Here is a 21,217-nt window from a genome sequence, read left to right on the forward strand (position 1 = left end):
GGGATCAAACCAGAGCTGCAGGGGCTGCGGGGCAGCTTCACAGCCCAGCACTCAACCGCTGCGCCACTGGAGAGGCCCCTCCATTTTATTTTGTATGAACAATATATTTTAAGTTGGTTAAACAGAAGGTGTTTTTGTTTTCACTAAGCAATATCAAATAGTGGTGTGGTATGGTTATTTCCTGTTTAGTGGAGTGGTAGGGCTTATTCAAAACTCAGTCTTTCAGTTCAAAATGTTACTCACAACAAAGAGAGACAGATTTTGGCATTTGTAACAGATGCTCAAGAAAAGCAATGTCAAAGTCAAGGAAACTAAGTTTCCATCTGTTGCTGTTGGGAAATAAATGAAATGTGATGGTTATATGGCTTATATGTTATATGGGTTATATGGTTATATGTTTAACTACATCCCAGATAACAAGAGTCAGTAAGGCCTAGATTGGACACAATTTCAAAATGTCATTCCATCATTTTTTTCCTTTTCAGTTTTTTGGTCACCACCTACATTGCTGACCTTTCCTTTGAATAAAGACAAAATTTTCAGGGGCAGTTTTTCCCATCCCATATTTTCTGTAACACTTTTCTATTTATGAAGTATTTGACTGTTAGAAAAGTCATGACGCATTTTTGCTTGAAAAATAAAAACTACGTAATGATTTTTCCGACAACCCAATATTATATAGTCGGTTACATCTCATGACACATAATAAAGTTCCTATTTCCATCATTCAAATATATATGGATACTATGAAATGTTTTATTTTAGCTTCTTTAATGTGGCCTGTTTGTGTTCTAGTCTTTCCCTTATCAAAATAAACTTCTTCCTTGTTTGACAAACTAATAGAGCCAATTTTTACTAACAGCATATCTCTATTGACTATTATTATTTAACATGTTCCAGGATTTCTAGTATTTAGAGTAAGACAATCTGTCTATAGATAAACAATTTATCACAACAATTCACATTTGTGCACTCCTTGTTACAGGCAACCACTTATACAGCTTTGGTTTAATACAGGATCTTAAGATTTTAGATTACAGAAAATGATTTTCAGGTGAATCAAAATCCAAAGTTATATTTATTTTGATATTCAACATGCTGTTTCTTCTTTCCCAACAAATTAAAAAAATTAATCAGAAAATTTCCAGAAGCTTATAAAGTTTCATACTTATGTTTTCCTACGGAATTTCCATAAACATATAAGCCCATTAGCCAAAGACATATACAAAAATCACTACTATTTTATACTATTAGTCCTTATTTTTTACTGTTTTAGGTCTTTTATACTGTTAGTATAAAATGCTGTATTATTATGCTATTCTAAGGTTAACTTCAGATACCAAGGGCAGAAGAATACTTATAAATTGCTTTAAAAGATCCTACATATTGTGGTTATATAAAAAAAAATTAAGACTTTATCTTTCAAAATAAAATAAAATGAAAAAATTAAAAACAGGTATTGGAGGAAACAGACAAAAAGACTATCTTTCAGAGACACACTAAAATTGAAAGAGATACATATATGGTCTTAAAATTTGCTTTGAGACAATATAAAGCAAATACAAAGTTGGAAGAGAAACAGGTGGGGATGTTGGAACAGGACTGAACAGATGATGCTAAAATGATACTAACATGGTGACATTAATATGGTGCACAATAGATGAAGGCTAATTAGCTGGTATGCTATATCAGTTTTTATTTTATATTTATTTAAAAGATTCTATTTGGGCCTCGGTTAAGCACAGCACTGTGAAGCTATTCGCAGCCTCTGCAGCACAGCTTCTATCTCTGGCCATCCAGGAAGCTACCCACATGGTGCATCAGACCTCTCCTGTCTGACCCACTGCTCCCCTCAGCAGTATATTTCAGTCCATCCGCCTGTTCTGTTTCCACTGTCTTTGGTGAATCCTCTCACCCCTGCCCCACATTCAGCCTTTACCCCAGTTCTTGTATGCATAAATAAATAAATCTTTAAAAGAAAAGATTCTATTTATTTTTGCATAGAAGAACTGGGGTGTAGGCCAGAGGTGTGTGTGTGTGTGTGTATGTGTGTGCGTGGATTCACCAGAGACAGAATAAAGAGCAGAGCAGACAGATAGACTGAAATACACTGCTGAGGGGAGCAGTGGGCCAGACAGGAGAGGTCTGCTGTGCCATATGTGGGTTAGCTCCCTGGCTGGGGGGTCAAACTCAGGCTGTAGAGTTGAAAGGGCTAAAGTTTACCCCTAGGCAACCAGTGAGGCCTATAATTAGTTGTTAATAGCAAGGTTGGAAGCAACAAATCTGAGGACACATTAAAAGTCTTCCAAGCAATTTTGATCATTATCATGGTAAAGATCAGATTCAATCTACAACTTTCTCTTCCTTAAAGGAAAAAAAAAAACACAGTTAGTACAAAGACATTAATCACAACAGTAAAAGACCATCTTTAGGTTTTTTTTTTAATAGGCACAATTCTATTTAAAGTCCATCCTTCCAAATGGTTCACACTTTTGTTTTGGCATCATTCCATTAGACCCTCTGAGACTAGCCAAATCAAGCTCTCACTTCAATAATTCAATTGTCTGTTAAGTGAGGACAGTACCAGCTGCTTTGCCAGAGTAATATTCATGTTGCAGTCTGCTATGAGAAATTGTTTAAAATGTTAACTCATCTAATTTAAGCAGATCCAAGCAAAAGTATTTTAGCTTATCCACATTTTTGTGTTTGTCAGGCTTCACTGAGTCAGACAAATCTGGTCTCAAGTTATTTAAATAGGATTAGTGATCACACAGTAATAAGAATGATGGCATTAAGTCATATGAAAATTTCATTATTTTGTTTAGTTAGACCCTACAAAATGTCTGTTGGCCTACCAACATCAGACAAGCTAATCTATAATCAAGATCCCTAAAGAAACTTGTACTAAAGAAACCAAACTTAAACTCTGAAAAATTAAGTAACAAGTCAAAACAGAACATGCTTCAGCATTAAATATAGACTTTAGTAAATTAACATTTAGTTAACACTTATTATTATGTGTTGAGGTATGTAGAAGGTAAAAACCAAATAGTTCAAGTTCAACTGTCAAGAAACTCCCAAGTTAGTGGACAAAGACCAACTATAAACAAGAAAAGAGAAATTTATTATTATGGATTGATAACTGCTATGGAGAAACCTAAAGCAGAGTACTGAGATACACAGTGATTGGGGGAGGATGGGACACACTACCATTCCGTTGAGCAAATCTCTCTAACCAAGTGACATTTGAAACTGCATGAAGCGAGGGAGAAAGTCAATCCAGATTTATCTAAGAGAAGAGTGGGCCTTGTAGAGGAAACACTCCAAGGACCAGGAGATAAAAGCACACATGCTACATTTCATGAACAATGAAAAAATGGTGTTTTTCATGCAAAATAAAAGAAACAGTGGGAAAGATAAAATCTGTGTCTGTGGGACTGAAAGAAAATGATGTCACAATTGGCCCATGTCCTCCCATTTACCTTTTCATATTATACAATATCCCCACTATTTGCATACAGCTAGCACACTGATTAACAAATGCTTACTACAGATCAGAAAGAAAAGAAAACTGATTGCAAAAGGCCTAGACTAGAAAGATCTAGCTAGATTGGTCCGACTGGGAAAGTCAGGAAACTGTCTAACAGTCCAGAAACAAAATGAAAAACTGCAGTAGGAAGAATAAAATAATTGATTTTTTTGTAGGCAAGCTTAGCAAAATCAGTTAACATTTTGTCTCATTTGGACTAGTGGGCAAAATAACAAAGCAAAAACCAAAAAACCCTTATTGTAGTACCCTGTTTCTCAAAGTAAAATATCTTTTATTTCAAAAGATTATTACCTTCAATTCCGTGCACAAATATCAGCATTTCAATGAACCCACCTAGTCCACTCTATTTAAATCTACAATGCTTCCCACTACCACCTTCCATTCTTCCCTACCCTGACTTTCTTCTTTTTTTTTCCAGATCACTTAGATAATTTACAAAGTTAAGTTTATTATTTATCACCTGTCTCACTCCACCAGACAGGGATCTTGGTTTTGTTCACTGATATAACCACAAGTTCCAGGACAGTGTTTGGTATATGAGAGGTACGCAGCGAACATCTCTAAAATTCCCATACCTATGTCAATGATTCAATCTGATATAAACTCATACCCAAATTTTCTCTAAAAACTGTTAGCAGAAATGTGCTCTAAGAAATAACTATAAATATTAAGATAACTGGCAAATATTAAGATAATTTCCTGGCAATAAAGACTAAGTCTCAAGGATCCAACATCCTTCACCAAAGTCTCCCATCACGGATTTCTTTTTCTGACATCATTTGCCTATTCTACCTCATCCCCCACACCTAAAAGGTTTTCCGTGAGAGCCAGAACAGCTTGTGACTTAACAGCACATATTGAAGTTACATAATGGGTTCTACCTTTGCTACTGACTGGCAGTGTGACCTTGGATCAGTTAACAGTTTTGTGCTTGAGTTTCCTTATTCACAGAATGGACCAGCAATAGTACCTATCTCAGAGCTGTTGTGAGAATGAAATCAAATCACAAATCATCATAAAAATTCTAACACTGTTGCATTATTTATAATAGATAAGCTGTGGAAGCAACCTCAGTACCCACTGAGAGATGTTTGGATGAAGATGTACATATATTCAATGGAGTTCTATTCAGCTGTAAGTTAAGATGAAATTTTGCCATTTGTAACAAAATGGAAAGACCTTGAAGGAATTATGCAAAGTGAGGGCAGTCAGAAAGATAATTATGCAAAGTGAGGTTAGTCAGAAAGATAAAGACAAATATTGGGGAATATAAGAAACAAAGCAAATGAAGTAACAAAGCAAAATAAAAACAGTAAATACTGATAACAAATTTGAAATTTCTAAAAGTGCAGCAGTTAGGGGGTTAGAGAATGGTAGAGGGAATATAGTGGATGGTGGTAGGTATTGTGCTGCTTTTTCTTCTTTTATTTTTTCTTTCAAAAATAAAAAAGTGTAACACAACCAACAAACATAAACAAATAAATGAAAAAAATTGTAACACTTCCTGACATGTGGTGATATTCAATAAATGGTAATTATCACCAACAGCTAAGGCTCTACTTTCCATTCCCAGAAAACTTAATCTCTTGGATTCCACCACTGTCTCTATACAAATGTCTATTCCAACTCCTAAATTCACCTGTCTGGTCTTGTCAGCTAAGAACAAATACTTTGAAGAAAATAAATGTGTTGTAATAAAGAAAACAGATTTGGCAGTCAGGGAAGGCTTTTGTAAGATGATTTTTAAGCACAGATAAGAATGTCAAGAAGTTAGGATGATAAAACCTGGGTCACCCTGGACAAGCAACATAAGCATCACTCAAGAACTGGTTAGAGGGCCTCCCCAATGGCGCAGTGGTTGAGCGCTGGGTTGCGAAGCTGCCCGCAGCCTCTGCAGCGCCAGTTCAATCCACTGCTGCTCCCCGGCCACTGGAGGAGGGTCCCACATGGCGTGCAGACCTCTCCTGCCGCCCGCTGCTCCCCTCAGCAGTGTACTTCGGTCCTTCTGCCTGCTCTGCTCCCCTCTCTGGCTCTGGTGAATTCTCTCACCCTCCCGCACTTCTGACTGTACCCAGTGCTTGTATAAATAAATAAATAAATCTTTAAAAAAAAAAAAAAAAACTGGTTAGAAATGTAAATTACTGAGCGCCATCCTAGAGCTACTGATTTAGAAACTGGAGAGCTGGGTTCAGCAATCTGGGTGATTCTGAAGGATCCTCTCATATAAGGACCACAGATGTAGGGTAAGACAACATCAGAGAATCACCAGACTTGTTTTTGCCTTAGGACATTTGCCCATGCTCTTTCCTCAGACCTCAGGGAAATGATATTTCCTCAAGGAGAAAATTTTCATTTATTTACTTGTTTGATTCCCCACCAAAGAATATAAGCACCATAAGAAGTGATTTTGTTTGTACTGACTCTGAGCTCCCAGTGTTTAGAAGAGTTGCAAGGCATGTTTGTTGACCAAAATGAATTGGTGTTTCTATTTTTCTTTACAGCATCATCCTTCTTCAGTCATCAGGAAAATAGTACTTCCTTTTCTTTTAACATGTACCTGGTCAACAATTTTATACAATTTGATTTTTTTTTTCATTTACTTTTATTTATGCATACAAGAAATGAGGTACAGGCTAGAGGTATGGTAGGGGGAGGGGTTGAGAGGATTCCCCAGAGACAGAGCAGGGAGCAGAACAGGCAGACTGACTGAAATACACTGCTGAGGGGAGCAGCAGGTGAGAAAGGAGAGGTCTGCTGCGCCATGTGGCTTAAGTTCCCTGGCCAGGATAGAACTCGTACTGCAGTGGCTTCGGAAGGCTTAACAGTGCTGAGACTTACCTACCCCCTTGTGCCACCAGGAAGGCCCTATAATTTGATTTTTAATGTCACACATCTATTTCTTCCTTTATTACTATCCATCTCCTACCCTTTCTGTGATGGTTAATTTTATGTCAACTTGAATGGTCATGAAGTGCCTTGATTAAACATTATTTCTGAAGTCTATGGGGATGTTCCTGGATAAGAAAAGTATTTGAATCAGTGTACTAAATAAGAATGCCCTTTCCAGTTCTGGGTGGGCATCATCCAATCCACTGAGGGTCTGAAAACAAAAGGGGAAAATGAAAGAATTTGTCCCTTTTTTCCGTTCTTATAGCTTGAGCTAAGACATCTCATTTTTCTTGCCCTCAGACTAAGGTATTATATCAAGGGCTCCCGTAGTTCTCAGGCCTTAGGACTCAGACTGAATAATAGCCACTAGTTTTCCTGGATCTCCAGACTGCAAATCAGTTTCTAAAATCAGGAGTCATTCGTCATAGTAAATTCCCATTATAATTCTCTTCTGTTTCTCCAGAAAACCTTGACCAATACACGAGTGGCTCTAGAGGAACAGCATTTTAAGGATGAGTTTTTGGAATGGGTTCTGCAGTGTCTGGAATTGACTAATTTGATTAGATTAAAAGATGCTGAAATAATTATTTTCAGTAGTTTAAAAAAAAGGCACTGATAGTCAATGGCATAAACTATTTGAGGATATGCAAAATATACACACTGGATACTCTTACTCAACTCCTTATAAAACAGAATTAGATGATTCTGAACTTTTGAACATTTTTTGAAAACATTGTTCCTAATGTCTGGAAAGTGGTGAAAGAAAATAATGAGTTCAGGGATTCAAATGCTCAGTACAAGCACCTCATAAATAACCAAAGAGCTTTTAGGAGTTCTGAGGGACTGTCTTACCTCCTTAGTCTTGCAAGAATGAAATTGCTGAAAATCAAATACAGAACTTCATGCTGTGACTGACTGAATCATAACACAATACCAAAACCACAACACAAAACCAGAAGCAGTTTGTCTTCTACTGGTAAGGCCAGCAATACACTTTCACTATATAATCTCAAGGATGTAACAACTTACTAGCCCTCTCTCATATTTAGTTCAGAGACCTTGATCACACTATATATATCATACTGGCCTATGAGATCTCACACATGCTGACTGTACATAATAAATAAGGAGTAGCAACTACTCTAGACTTATTGGTAGAACATGTATCACAGGATGGTAAACAAATTAGACTAAAATTCAGAGAGTATCTAGGAGTCTAGAGGTATGGGGCATGCCCAAGATATTCCTACTAAGGTGAATGGTAAATTGCCTCTGGTCCTCCTACAACCAAGAATGAGGCAGTGGCCTCTGGTCCTCCTACAACCAAGAATGAGGCAACATAGCCCTCATTTTACCTTACTAATAAGGACCAGTCCTTGAACTTACAGTACAAATATGCTGTGATAGAGAGTGCTACTCTGGTGACCTTACCAGTAATCTCCCTTGCATAAATCTACACTCATCATGGGGCTGCTTTGAACAGTAGACTAAAGGACATGATGCTGTGCCCAACAGACGACCAATCCTTAAGTGCCAGCAGATTTTACTTCCTCTCTCTTTGGAATTGGAACACTTGTTCTTGGAAGCGCCCTCCTTCTGCTAATCCCTTTCTCTACCATTTATGCAACATTAACAGTCTTAGATATTTTGTATGTAATCTGCATGAAAAATATTTCCATGATTCCCTTGAACTTGATATAATTTTCCTCTAGGTCCCCAAACCACATTTGCACTTCTTCAAAATAAAGACATTCTGCCTAGTAGTATAGTTATTTCATTCATATACAGTGTGTCAGACATTGTTCTAAGTGTTGATAATAAAGCTAACATTGTATATGCTATCCCATATGCTGGACACCATTCTAAACTCTTTTCTGAGTCACTTAATTTAGAATCATCAAGAACTCTAAAATTTATCCTCATTTTACACAATGACCTCAGGCACAGTGATTACAAACTTGTTTAAGATTAATACTGCAAGGCGTGGAGTCAAAAAGCCAAAAACTCTGACTCTTTACATCTATAGAAGTAAACAATACATGTAAGATCCCTGTTCCATGGAACATGCACTCAATTAGTGGTTAGTGGCATGGGGAAAAGGTAGTAAAAAATGAAAAAGAAACAAAATTACCTCAGAGAGTGATAATGTTATGAAGAAAATAAACTTTCTGCTATGACATAGTGATGAGAAGTTACTTTAGATAGGGCACTCCCAGAAGGCCTTTCTAGAAAGATTAACATCTTGGAGAAGATCTGAATGTCCATGAGAAGGAGCAAAGCAAAGACCTGGCAAGAAAAATTCAAAAAGAATAATAGCCAGTGCAGATTCCTAAAACACAAATAATCTTCACATTTCAGGAACAGAAAGCCAGTGCAGCTGAAGGATGATGGTAGAACTGGAATGATGAAGTAGGAGAATTAGCCAAGGTTCAGATTATGTAGGGTCTTGTATGACATCATAAGGATTTTGGATTTTCCTGAATAACACTAGGTTTTAAGCAGGGTAATGACATTACCTGACACATATTTTGAAAATTAACTCATGCTTAATAAATTTAAAAGGACTAAAGTAGAAGCACAAGGAAAGCAGTAAGAAACAAATGCAGTACTCCATGCTGGAAATTCTGAGTATGGAGATCAAACCAACAAGATTTGCTCAGAGGATTGGATATGGGAGGAAAGAGATGAATCATAAATGGCTCCACCATCTTGACCCTGAACCATGAAATAAGAGACAGTACTATTTACTGAGGGTGTGAAAATTAAAGGAGGAGACCGGGTGGAGGTTAATAATCATGTCTTGAACATACTATATTTGAAATACATATTCAGTGTCTAAGTGGAGATGACAGGGAGGCAGCTAGAGCGATAAATAGCAAATCTAGAGCTATAAATTTTAAGTTATATGATATATCTGGCAACTCACCTAGGGTGAATGGAGAGAGAAGAAAAAAGGAGGAAACACCAATGCCAGTGAAGGGTCATGCTGGAGCCTTCGACATTTAGAAGCCAAGTAGAGAAGCAGCAAGTGTATTACCCTGTCACTGTTCTGAATCATAAATTCTTTGATACAGGACAGTGTCTTTTTCATTTCTGTGATTCCCTACAGAACTTAGCTTAGTTACAGAAACTTAGAAAAGTTCACTACATTTTAATGATTGAATGAATACTTGCCATTTGATTTCTCAAGCTTTCAGAAATACAGTACTTAAGGATAAAGGCAATAGTGCCTTCCATATAGTAGGCACACAAATATTTACTATATTTTGCTTGAAAAAAGTCATTGTTTATTGTTCCTGAGAGCACAACAAGGAGAGGCAATAAGCAAGCAGCAACCTATATCCATCCTTACACTTTTTTTGTTTTTAAGATTTATTTATTTATTTGTTTGTTTGTTTATACAAACACTGGGTACAGTCAGAAGCGCAGGAGGGTGAGAGAATTCACCAGAGCCAGAGCGGGGAGCAGAACAGGCAGAAGGATCGAAGTACACTGCTGAGGGGAGCAGCGGGCGGCAGGAGAGGTCTGCGCGCCATGTGGGACCCTCCTCCGGTGGCCGGGGAGCAGCCGGGGATCGAACCGGTGCAGCAGAGGCTGCGGGCAGCTTCGCAACCTAGCACTCAACCGCTGCGCCACCGGGGAGGCCCCATCCTTACACTTCTAACCAATCATAATCACTAATACACTAAAGTCTTCATCAAGGTCCCTATTACTGGGCAAAGGGGAAGACGGGACAATAGAAGCAGCAGAAGGAAGAGAAGGGCTTCCAATTTTCACACTAAGACAGAGCTTTGGTTCCATGTCAAATGGAAGTATTAAACACCAACTATATGGGGGGGGGGTCTCCCTGGTGGCTCAAGGGGTTAAGCAGCGCACTCCGAAGCAATCCACAGCTTCTGCAGCATGAATCAATCCCTGGCTGGCCAGGGAGCAACCTACATGGCAAGGCAGACCTCTCCTGTCTCTCCCGCTGCTCCCCTCAGCAGCGTGTTTCAGTCAGTCTGCCTATTCTGTTCCCCACTCTGTCTCTGGTGAATCCTCTCAACCCCCGCATCTCTAGTCTGTGTCCCAGCTCTCTTGTATGCATAAATAAATAAATCTTCAAAAAATATAAAAAATAAACACCAACTATATGCCAGGTACTAAATACCAAATGCATAGCTGTAAACAAAACAGAACTTAAAGAACTTCCATTCTAGAGAGGAAGATACCTGTTACATAAACAGCATAAAGGTATATCTAGGTATTACATAAACGTATTGTAAAAACATATACAACTGCACAAATTAACAGGGGTCAAGCTTGGATGGCAGTGGGTTTCTATGTGAAACCTTAGGAAATTAAGTTGGGAGATGGGGAAAGCATGAGTTATCTAGGTGGAAGTAACAGCATATATTATAATTTTAAGATAGGATGATCCAAGGAATTTGAAGTGGGTCAGTAAATGCAGGACCACATAAGGTCCATATAAGAGGGATTTTTAAAACTTGACCTGAAAAGGTAGGCGCAGCCATGGAAAGGTTCTAAGCAAAGGAGTAACAAGACCCAACTGTAGATTTACGTTTTGTTTTAACACTTTGGATGCTACATGAAGAATGCATTGGTGGGAAGAAAAGATTCAAGATGACTTAGGAGGCTACTTACAGTTATCCGAGTGAAAATAATGGTAGCTTGGATTAGGGTTGAGCAATGGAAACAGAAATAAGTGATTTCCAGATAAATTTATTTATTTTTTAAAAGATTTATTTATTTATGCATACAAGAACTGAGGGACAGGCCAGAAATGAGGGGGGTAGGGGTGAGAGGATTCACCAGAGACAGAGTAGGGAACAGAACAGGCAGACTGACTGAAACATACTGCTGCGGGGAGCAGCGGGAGGGACAGGAGAGCTCTGCTGGGCCACGTGGGTTTCTCTCTGGCAGGCCGGGGATTGAACTCGTGCTGCAGAGGCTGCGGATTGCTTCACAGTGCGCTGCTTAACCCCTTGTGCCATCAGGGAGGCCCGATTTCCACATATGTTTAAAAGATGAAAAAGCACTGGGGCTTAGTAACTGAGCACACACAACTCCCAGGTTCTGACCTGAATAACTAGGTGAAAAACGGTGTAATTACTGAGATGGGCCTCACTAGAAGTAAATGGGTAGGGAAAATATGAGTGCATCACTAAATGCCCTTATATACCCAAGTTAAGGTTCAAAGAAGTTGCTGACATGTGATTAGGTGCTCAGAAGAGATCTGGGCTTTAGGTACATATACAGGCATCTCCAGAGATGGTATGTAAAGTCATGGGCATGATGTGATGTCCTCAAGAGGGAGCAACAGAATGGTTAATAAATTATATTAATTCCAAGCCCTGAGGAAACAACATGTACAGATTAAAGAGCTAGTGAAGAATAGGGGAGAGCAGTGGGCCAGAGAGAGAAGAGGAAAAGTGCTATGGAAGTAAAAGTAAGCATCTTTCTATCAGGAAACAAATGGCCATTAGTGACAAAGATCACTGAAATAAGTTTATCATTGATGGATGGTTTCTAGATCAGCCTACAGAAGCTCATTTAATTCACAACAGGTACACTACAGTATTAAATGATCTTACCTTGCAGCTGTTTTGCAGTACAGGAATTAAACAATGCAAGCTTCAGACCTATGATGCCAAGGTTTAAATCTCAACTCCTTTATTTACTGATCTTAATGTTTTTATGCCTCAGTTCCCCCATTCATAAAGGAAGGTAAAGATAATATCTACTTCAGGCCTCCCTGGTGGCAAAGGCGGATGAGCGCCGCACTGTGAAGCTGTCCACAGCCTCTGCAGTGCTGGTTCGATCCTGGCTGGCCGCAGAGAAACCCACAGGGAGCAGCAGACCTCTCCTGTCTCAACTGCTGCTCCCCTCAGCAGTGTATTTCATCAGTCTGCCTGTTCTGTTCCCCACTCTGTCTCTGGTGAATCCTCTCACCCTCCCGCACATCTGGCCTGCATGCCGGTTCTTGTATAAATAAGTAAATCTTAAAAAAAAGAAAAAAAAAAAAGATAATACCTACTTCAAAGGATTTTTGTGAGAATTAAATAAATGTATATTAATTAAAACAAGAGCTAGCACAAACTGACTGTTGTGCATGATAGCTACTATTGTGTACGACATTGTTTCTATGGTAATATACTTTGTGAACACCAGAAGTTCATTAGAAATGAATTTTCACAAATTTGGGATTGTCCCCACTCCTCATAAATTGTTATCTTACAAGGCCTTTTTCAAAAACCTAGAGGGAAAACTCTAGTTTTAAAACTTACTCCAAATGTCCTTCATATAATAATTACTTTATTTTTTGGATGGATACCTATCATATTTATGACACATTCATACTATAATTAGAAAAACAAGTATTAGGAAATCTTTTAAACTGGTGGCAAAAACAAAACAGATTTTCAGGTTAGAAAAGCAAAAACCAAAAATCTATTATAAAACATTTCCATTTGGTTACTTTCTGGTACCTATATATCCAAATACAAATACACTTACCATGATGAAATTACCTGTCTCTTCATGTTCTATACAAGATATAAATATCAGGTAGAGAAAAGTCAGCAGGTCTGTAGCTTCCTGATGATGGTCTAATTTCCAAAAGTGTACAAAGGTATTTACAGTGTCTAAAATAGCCCCACACAAGTATTTCCAACTGCATGGTGACAGGCAAAGTATTGATATGCTCATTTGGTACTAAAACTAACCAAGAAGAACATATATAAACGGAAATTTAGAGGACCAGTTCTTATCTGTGAACATCCCATGTAGTACCTCGCAAGTAATATGTTAGAAATAGTCAGAAATATCTCTATAAACCACATTTAAGGTAAAAATGTATCATTTTCACTAGTTTTTTATACTCAAACATTAAAACGGTAGAAATCCTTTAATATCAGATGGATCTGTTATCCCAAAAAATACTGTTTCAAACTCATAACTGTTTAGCAACGATTTTTTCCATCTACTGATGAGACTGCTACATTTCAGGAGTGAAGACATAGAGTAGGATCTTAGATTTCATGTCAGTAACAACTGAATGTTAATACCATCTGTTAGTTTCAGAATAGGTTACTAGGAACAAGGTGACAGACAGGCTAATTCTTTATGGATAAGTATCCATATTACATCATCACACGTACTCATTTGCACCTTTAAGAAGAAACTGCCACAAGGGGGACAAAAACATTCAACTAATACATGAATTATGAAAAAACTATTTTTTAATGTTATAAAAATATGAACAGGCTTCTGAAAATATAGAATACTTAAAGATTGGGCATATTTCAGATTCAATATTTTCACTGTTACTGAATTCACAGAGGACATTGTGCAATTTGAGAAATAAAATGAGGTACAATTAAGAAATGTGTGTAGCCCTGTACAGATGGCCTGATCCTAACACAAAATGTTAACAAAGCAAGTTGGTGGGGGAGGGGGAATCCTGAATTTCTCCTGGTATAATTTAGCTGACCCCACTCCCAAAATACATTTTTTAAAAAGGAATGGGGTGGAGGTTAGCACTTATGAATGAAAAACTTCCAATAAATAAAATTTGTTTTCTAAATGGATCTACTTACTGTTTTCATATGTGTTTGGTATGTCATTCTTTGTTACTTTGATAAATAACATTTAGAATATATGACAAGCAGATTTTAAGTTCTTGCCTCAGAAGTACTCTGCTAAAAGAAATAATAGAAAAAACGAGGCAGCTTTTTATTTCATTTACCTAATAAAGCATTCTTCACTTAAAACATAAAATATGCTTCAGGAATACCTATCATTGCTGTTCACTGAAGAGAAATTTTAATTTGTGAACTCTCATATTCCATGCAAAAGCTACCTGAAAGAATGATAGCAAAATCACCAACAGAGAAATAATGGAAAAAGTGCTCTTTTTTATTAAACTCCTTAAAATGTCTATTTGTATATAACACAAAGTTATGATTATTTGTGAAAGGCAATTATTTAATTCTAAATTAGAACATCCTATTATTAATTTTTTAAACCGTAGCTCTTTTAAACAAAGGACCTAAAAATTTCTAGGAAAGCTTATTTCCGTTTTCTTGAACCAAATTTTTCTCATTCTTTCACAATCATCCCAAGGTACTATCTAAGACAAAGACCAATTACTCTTCTCTTACATTCGCCAAATCATGAATGTGGAACTTTCATAAAAACAAAGAAGATTACCTAGTACACTGTAGTATATAAAGTAAAAAAAAAAAGTTCACTTTCGTAGTGACAATAATGAAGAAATCTGAGAGATCATAAAGCCATGCAGCTTCCTGTTGGTAGCTGAGGATGAAGTCATTAGCAACCCAGGATTCCCTGGTCCCCGGGTAATCAGAGGCTGCACCTACCAGATTCTGCATTGTTCGGCAGAGGTGGCTTTAAAACACCCCGCTCCCGAACCGTCCACACCAGACCACGCCTTCCAGTTATCATTCAAATGAACCGTTTCTCGGTGTGGCACTATTACACATTTCCCGCGAGCTTAAATATCTAGTAAGAGTCAACATTTTACATTCCCTTGGTCGTGCTGGAGCAAAGATGAACTCTTGAACCCCGCGCGACATAATGAGCCGGGGCTCCAGAAGCCGCGATGGGGCAGCACGCTCGGTTCTGCAACCTTTATGGAATTCACCGAGCCCCCCACCCCTCCAATTTCCTCGCAAGTCCTAAGTCACCCCCCGACTCTGAAGGCAAAGAAATTCCTTACTTCCTGCTGCTGTTAACAGGGGAGGAAACCCCAGAGTAACTCTGAACGCGTGGAAGAGAAACAGCTCCATCCCGGCCACCCCTGCAAACATATGTCACCCAGCCCCGGGCGAGCGTTCGCGCCCCGCCGGGCCCCCAGCCTGGGGCTCCCCCGCACCCGGTCCTCCCCGGCCCCGCAATGTCAGGGACCCGCTCGGTGCCTCTTCCTCTCCCGCCCCCCCACCCGCACTTCAGGGGCCCCCCCAAGCCCGCATTGTCGGGCATCGACGTTCCAATACAATGGAATGTCACTGCCCCGAAAATCTCGGCACCCCGGAGCCAGCCCTGGATCTCCCGGATCGCCGAGCTCAGCCCCGAACCCAAACTTCTCCGCGTGAGAGCCCAGGACCCGCGAGGGGACGGAGCCCCGCGGCCGGCCCCCCCTCGCGCGTCCCGGCCAGCCCGGGCGCGATTCCAGCCCGGGGCGCCCCCACCCCCGCGCCGTCCCGCGGCGGCAGCAGCCGCTCCCCGGGCGCGCGGCGAGAGGCGGGCTCCCCGCGCGGGCCCCGGGCGGCGCGGCACGGGCGCGCAGGCCGCGAGCACATCCCCGGCCTCTCCCGGCCGCCGCGACCCCGCCGCCCACCCGCCCTACCTGGCCTTGAGGCTGGGGCTGCTGCGGCTGCTGCTGGCGGCGCCGGCCGCGGCGCGGGGCTCGTAGGCCCAGGCGGGGGCGGGGGGCGGCGCGGCGGCGCTGGCGGGGCGGCGGGGGGCGGGCGGCGGCGGCGGGTCGGCGAAGCCGGAGGTCGCGTAGTTCCTGTCCATCGCGGGGGCGGCGGCGGCGGCGGCAGTGGGGGCTCCGCGGGGCCCAGCGCGAGGGGGGCGGGAGGGAGGGGAGGGGAGGGGAGGGGAGGGGCGGGGGAGGAAGAGGAGGCGGCGACGGCGGGAGCGGCCCCTCACATGGCCCCGGGCGGGCGCGGGCGGGCGCGGGCGCGGGCGCGGGCGCGGGCGGGCGGGGGCGCGGGCCTGTCTGCCGCGGGAGCGGGGCCGCGGCGCGCGGCGAGGCCCCGAGCAGGCGTCAGGGGAGCGGCGGCGCTGGCGGCCGGGACTCGCGGCGGCGACGGCGGCCGCGGCGCCCCATGTTGGTGGATTTCCCAGGATGCACCTCCCGCCCCCTCCGCCCGCGGCCGCGCCCCGCCCCCCGCGCCCCGCGCGCCCCCAGGCCTCGGCGGCTCCGGCCGCCTCGCGGGGGCCGGCGGGACGGAGAAGGCGCGAGGCCTGCGCGCTCGGCCGGCCCCGGGGCCCGAGGGGTGCCCCCCGCCCCCCCGCCCTGTGCCCCCGCGCTTGGAGGCGCCGTCCGCGGGGGCGGGCGGACCCCGGCGTGGGTGCTGCAAGGGGGCGCGGGGCGTCTTGTCGGCGCTTTGCCCGGGGCGCGTTATTTGCCCCTTCGCGCTCCTTCGTGTGCCCCCCGGTACTCGGTTCCCATAACGCGGTTTCTCTCTCCGCACCTCGTCCAGACCAGAAACAGCTGAGCGGGCTGTTTGCAAAGTTCCGTTTACTCCCTTCCTGCCCGAAAGCTCGCCGGGCTGGAGGACCCTTTTCCTGCTGTTAGGGGAGATTTATATTCAAAAAGATTCAAATTCAAACGTATTCTTTTCCGAGCAACCGTCCCCACCCCCACTTTGGCGATTTCCACCCCCTCCCCGCCCTTTCTAGATTCAGATTCTTCTATCCCGAGATAAATACTGTCTCTTCATTGATTAACCCAACCACCGACTAATTGCAATGAATTCAAACTCTCTACGCACATTTAGTGTTGGAGTTTTTTTGTTTGAGACTTGGAATCTACTATCTGATCTCCAAACTGTTTGGTGGGGAGTAACTTAAGATTCTTTTGCCCGTCAGAGTTGTATTTTTTTCCAGTAACTCGTGAATAGTGAAACTTGGAGATAAGAAAAATTGTTTGGTTGGTCCTCGAGGCGTGAACTAAAAGCTAAAGATAACAATAAAGTTTATATTTATTGACCACTAAAAAATCGATACTGATTTAACACCTATTAAGTGCTTAGGGCAAATATCTACCCCTCAAGATAAGTATAAAAGGTTTAAGCAAATCAGACCTACTAAATTTGATAACATTATCTCTGATCACCATTTTTAAAGCAGCTTAAACTTAAGCAATATCGGGTATTGTATCTGCTATTACTTCCGAGATTAATTTTGCTCTCGGAGATTTTGTTTTCCTCCAGGCGCCTACCTCCTTTTGTTCCTATTCATTCCTTTTAGTAAGTCTTTCGGCACCTGTGATGCATGGAGTCTGGTCCTGGGGTGGGGAGGTAAGGAAGTTGAGTAGTTATTTACAAATGAATTCAAACGTGTAGACACTAGTGACATTGCCAATTTTATGTTAATTCCAGTATGCATTTAATGAGGGTATCTTTGAGAGTGCTTTCCCTGGGGAAGGAATTTGCCACATAATATGAGATCCTGCAGAGAAGTAACTTAAGTCCTTACTACATTTATTTTTCTTACTGCAGACTGCAGATGGGCAATCTAAGTATTCTCTACAAGCTATTACATTTTAAAGTATTTCTGTGAGCACTACACTTTTGTCTCTATGGAAGTGGAGTGGCATGCTATAAATGTTTTATGGCACTTAGTTTGAGATACACACAACTGGTACTTAGAGTGAGTTATGCAGGCAATACCAAACAAGTGGCAATAAAACCTTTATAGTCTCTTACGTCATTATATATAGTTTGTTTATGTCACATAAATCAGAGAAAAGATGTTAAGGGGAAAATTGTATTTAAAAATAGTATTACATTTTCACCATATATGATGCTCCTTTTCCTACTAAGTGGAATTTCCTTGGTTTACCCTAAGTCAAGAGAATATATTTCCAGTGTTACAACCTGTCTACAGGTGACAGCTTTAAACCTTCTTGATAAAATTGGTGATCCTTATCTAATAATTTTCCAACTGAAAATATACTTTCTTTCAACTATGTCCCAATTACGCTGTTTTAAATCTGATCCAGACAGAACAAAAATCTATAAGGGGCTTTGTTCTTGCTTTATTTTATTTTATTTTTTTAAGATTTTATTTTTAGGGCCTCCCTGGTGGTGCTAGGGGTTAAGCACCACACTATGAAGCAATCCGCAGCCTCTGCAGCATGAGTTGGATCCCCGGCCGGCCAGGGAGAAACCCACATGGCGCAGCAGACCTCTCCTGTCTCACCCACTGCTCCCCTCAGCAGTGTATTTCAGTGAGTTTGCCTGTTCTGTTCCCTGCTCTGTCTCTGGTGAGTCCTCTCACCCCCATCCCCACCCCCTCACCCCCGTGCGCATCTCTGGCCTGTACCCCAGCTTTTGTATGCATAAATAAATAAGTCTTTAAAAAAACAGATTTTATTTTTATTTATGCATGCAATAGCTGGGTACTGGCCAGAGATGCGGAGGTGGGGGTGGGGTGAAAGGCTTCACCAGAGACAGAGTCAGGAACAGAACAGGCAGACTGACTGAAATACACTGCTGAGGGGAGCAGCAGGTGAGACAGGAGAGGTCTGCTTGGCCATGTGGGTAGCACCCTGGCCTGCGGGGGGGGGAGGGGAATCGAACTCGTGCTGCAGAGGCTGAGGATCGCTTCTTTGTGCAGTGCTTAACCCCCTTGCGCCACCAGGGAGGCTATGTTCTTGCTTTATTTTTTTATTTTTTTTTTTTTAAGATTTATTTTTATTTATTTATACAAGCACTGGGTACAGTCAGAAGCGCGGGAGGGTGAGAGAATTCACCAGAGCCAGAGCAGGGAGCAGAGCAGGCAGAAGGACCAAAGTACACTGCTGAGGGGAGCAGCGGGCAGCAGGAGAGGTCTGCGCGCCATGTGGGATCCTCCTCCAGTGGCCAGGGAGCAACTGGGGATCGAACTGGCACTGCAGAGTCTGAGGGCAGCTTCACAACCCAGCGCTCAACCGCTGCGCCACCGGGGAGGCCCTCTGTTCTTTTTTTTAAAATAGAGGCATGTTTTATTTATTTATTTTATTTGTTTGTTTGTTTTGTTTATACATGCACTGGGTACAGTCAGAAGCGCAGGAGGGTGAGAGAATTCACCAGAGCCAGAGCGGGGAGCAGAGCAGGCAGAAGGACCGAAGTACACTGCTGAGGGGAGCAGCGGGTGGCAGGAGAGGTCTGCGCGCCATGTGGGATCCTCCTTCGGTGGCTGGGGAGCAGCCGGGGATCGAACTGGTGCCACAGAGGCTGCGGGCAGCTTCGCAACCCAGCGCTCAACCACTGCGCCACCGGGGAGGCCCCGAGGCCCTCTGTTCTTGCTTTAAATAGAAATGTTCACTGTATTCTTTGGAACATCTTCATCTTTCAAGATCTAAGGTAAACATCATGTTGTCCATGACATTTACCCAACTTCCAGTGCAAAACCAATTGCTTCCTTTTCATTTGTTTTATAGTGCTTATTACAGTTATTATATGTAACGCTATCATGTTGCTTTATAATTAGTTGAATATCTGCCTCTTTCCCTTACACATCATGAGTTTCCTAAAGGCAAGAGTTGTATTTAACCTACCCTTGTGTCCACAATATTTAGTGATTTGCCTGGCATTTTATTGGCTCTCAATACATGTTTATTGTATGAATATAGACACTATTTTAAAAACATTCAGAAATTCATTGTAGTCATTTTATGTATTCCTTTCTGAAACAAGCAAACAAACCAGTATTTCTATCTCAGTCCTAAAATTGACTTGAAATTGAAGATTTGAAATTGATTAGATCAAAGGCAGTTTGGTTGTAAGACACATTTTTTTTTTCACATTTTTTTTTTAAGATTTATTTATTTATACAAGAAGTGGGGTACAGGCCAGAGGCATGGAGGGTGAGATAATTCACCAGAACAGACAGACTGAATGAAATACACTGCAGAGGGGAGCAGCGGGCGCGACAGGAGAGGTTTGCTGCGCCATGTGGGTATCACCCTGGCCGGCAGCCCAGAATCAAACCACGCTGCAGAGGCTGTGGACAGCTTCACAGTGCTGCGCTCAACCTGCTGCACCACTTGGGAGGCCCTAAGTCCTACATTTAAGTAGAAATTTTTCCTCTTACTCCAACTGTTGTAGAGCAACCCCGATACAAAACGGGGTGCCTGACTGTGGGTCCTCACCCACACACTTAAAAGGACTTATCAATGCTCTACTGCAGGCACACGTGAAAGGTTAATAAAAGGTTTATTTACAAGGGAAGGGGAGGGCCTCCCTGGTGGCGCAGCGGTTGAGCGCTGGGTTGCAAAGCTGCCCGCAGCCTCTGCAGCGCCAGTTCGATCTCTGGCTGCTTCCCGGCCTCCGGAGGAGGGTCCCACATGGCGCGCAGACCTCTCCTGCCGCCCGCTGCTCCCCTCAGCAGTGTACTGCGGTCCTTCTGCCTGCTCTGCTCCCCGCTCTGGCTCTGGTGAATTCTCTCACCCTTCTGCGCTTCTGACTGTACCCAGTGCTTGTATAATTAAATAAATCTTTAAAAAAAAAAAAAAAGGGAAGGGGAAATGAGGAAATGTACAGCTCAGGGAGAAAAGTGGGAGACAAAGTTTTAAATGAGTCCTACCCGATCCGCCAATCTGGAATCCTAAATGGCGCTCTGAGAGCTGGCCACAAGCCAGGAGCCGTGAAGCCAGGAGGCAAGCGACAGCCAGCCCAAGGCCCACGTGTTTGGTTTTTATACCCAACCTGACTGCTTAACTCCACCCTCAGGTCCCAGCCACCCTCCCTTTGGTGGTGATGGGATTTGTCTTTCCCAATGTCTTGATGGCTTTAGTCTGAAGTGGGAGTGGAGTCCACAAAGCCTATATGGGATTAGCTCAGGACATCCTTTTCCCCTAACACAACCCCATCTTCACTTCCTTCTGAGTTTATTAGCTAAGAGTTAGTGACAACTTAGAATATGTCCATGACAGTCTCCCCACATTTTTCGAACTTCTGAACAAACTACATAAACACAGGTTTTATGGACTCCACCCCACCCCAGACCAAAGAGATCCAAGACACCAAGGACTACAAATCC

The 21,217-nt window shown here is 42.4% G+C and overlaps 2 protein-coding genes across 7 annotated transcripts in view; one reads left to right on the top strand and one right to left on the bottom strand.

The window, feature by feature from the left end:
* The window catches only part of QSER1 (glutamine and serine rich 1), a 67,569-nt gene extending 50,886 nt beyond the window's left edge, over positions 1 to 16,683 (bottom strand). The window contains exon 1 of one of the 2 annotated variants that reach the window (XM_037522507.1): positions 16,663 to 16,683. The gene's annotated coding sequence lies outside the window, so the exon portion shown is untranslated. Of the gene's footprint in view, positions 1 to 15,809; positions 15,858 to 16,662 lie in introns of those variants that run through there. The other variant, XM_054699285.1, reaches the window with a different exon arrangement.
* The window catches only part of CCDC73 (coiled-coil domain containing 73), a 221,504-nt gene that overhangs the window by 70,619 nt on the left and 129,668 nt on the right, over positions 1 to 21,217 (top strand). Inside the window, exon 1 of one of the 5 annotated variants that reach the window (XM_037522510.2) lies at positions 4,677 to 4,684. The exons of the other annotated variants lie outside the window; for them this stretch is intronic. The gene's annotated coding sequence lies outside the window, so the exon portion shown is untranslated. Of the gene's footprint in view, positions 1 to 4,676; positions 4,685 to 21,217 lie in introns of those variants that run through there. 5 annotated transcript variants of the gene reach the window in all.

Source organism: Talpa occidentalis, unplaced genomic scaffold (genome assembly GCF_014898055.3).
Source record: "Talpa occidentalis isolate TD23 unplaced genomic scaffold, MPIMG_talOcc4v2.1 talOcc4.3, whole genome shotgun sequence".
Lineage (NCBI taxonomy): Eukaryota > Metazoa > Chordata > Mammalia > Eulipotyphla > Talpidae > Talpa > Talpa occidentalis.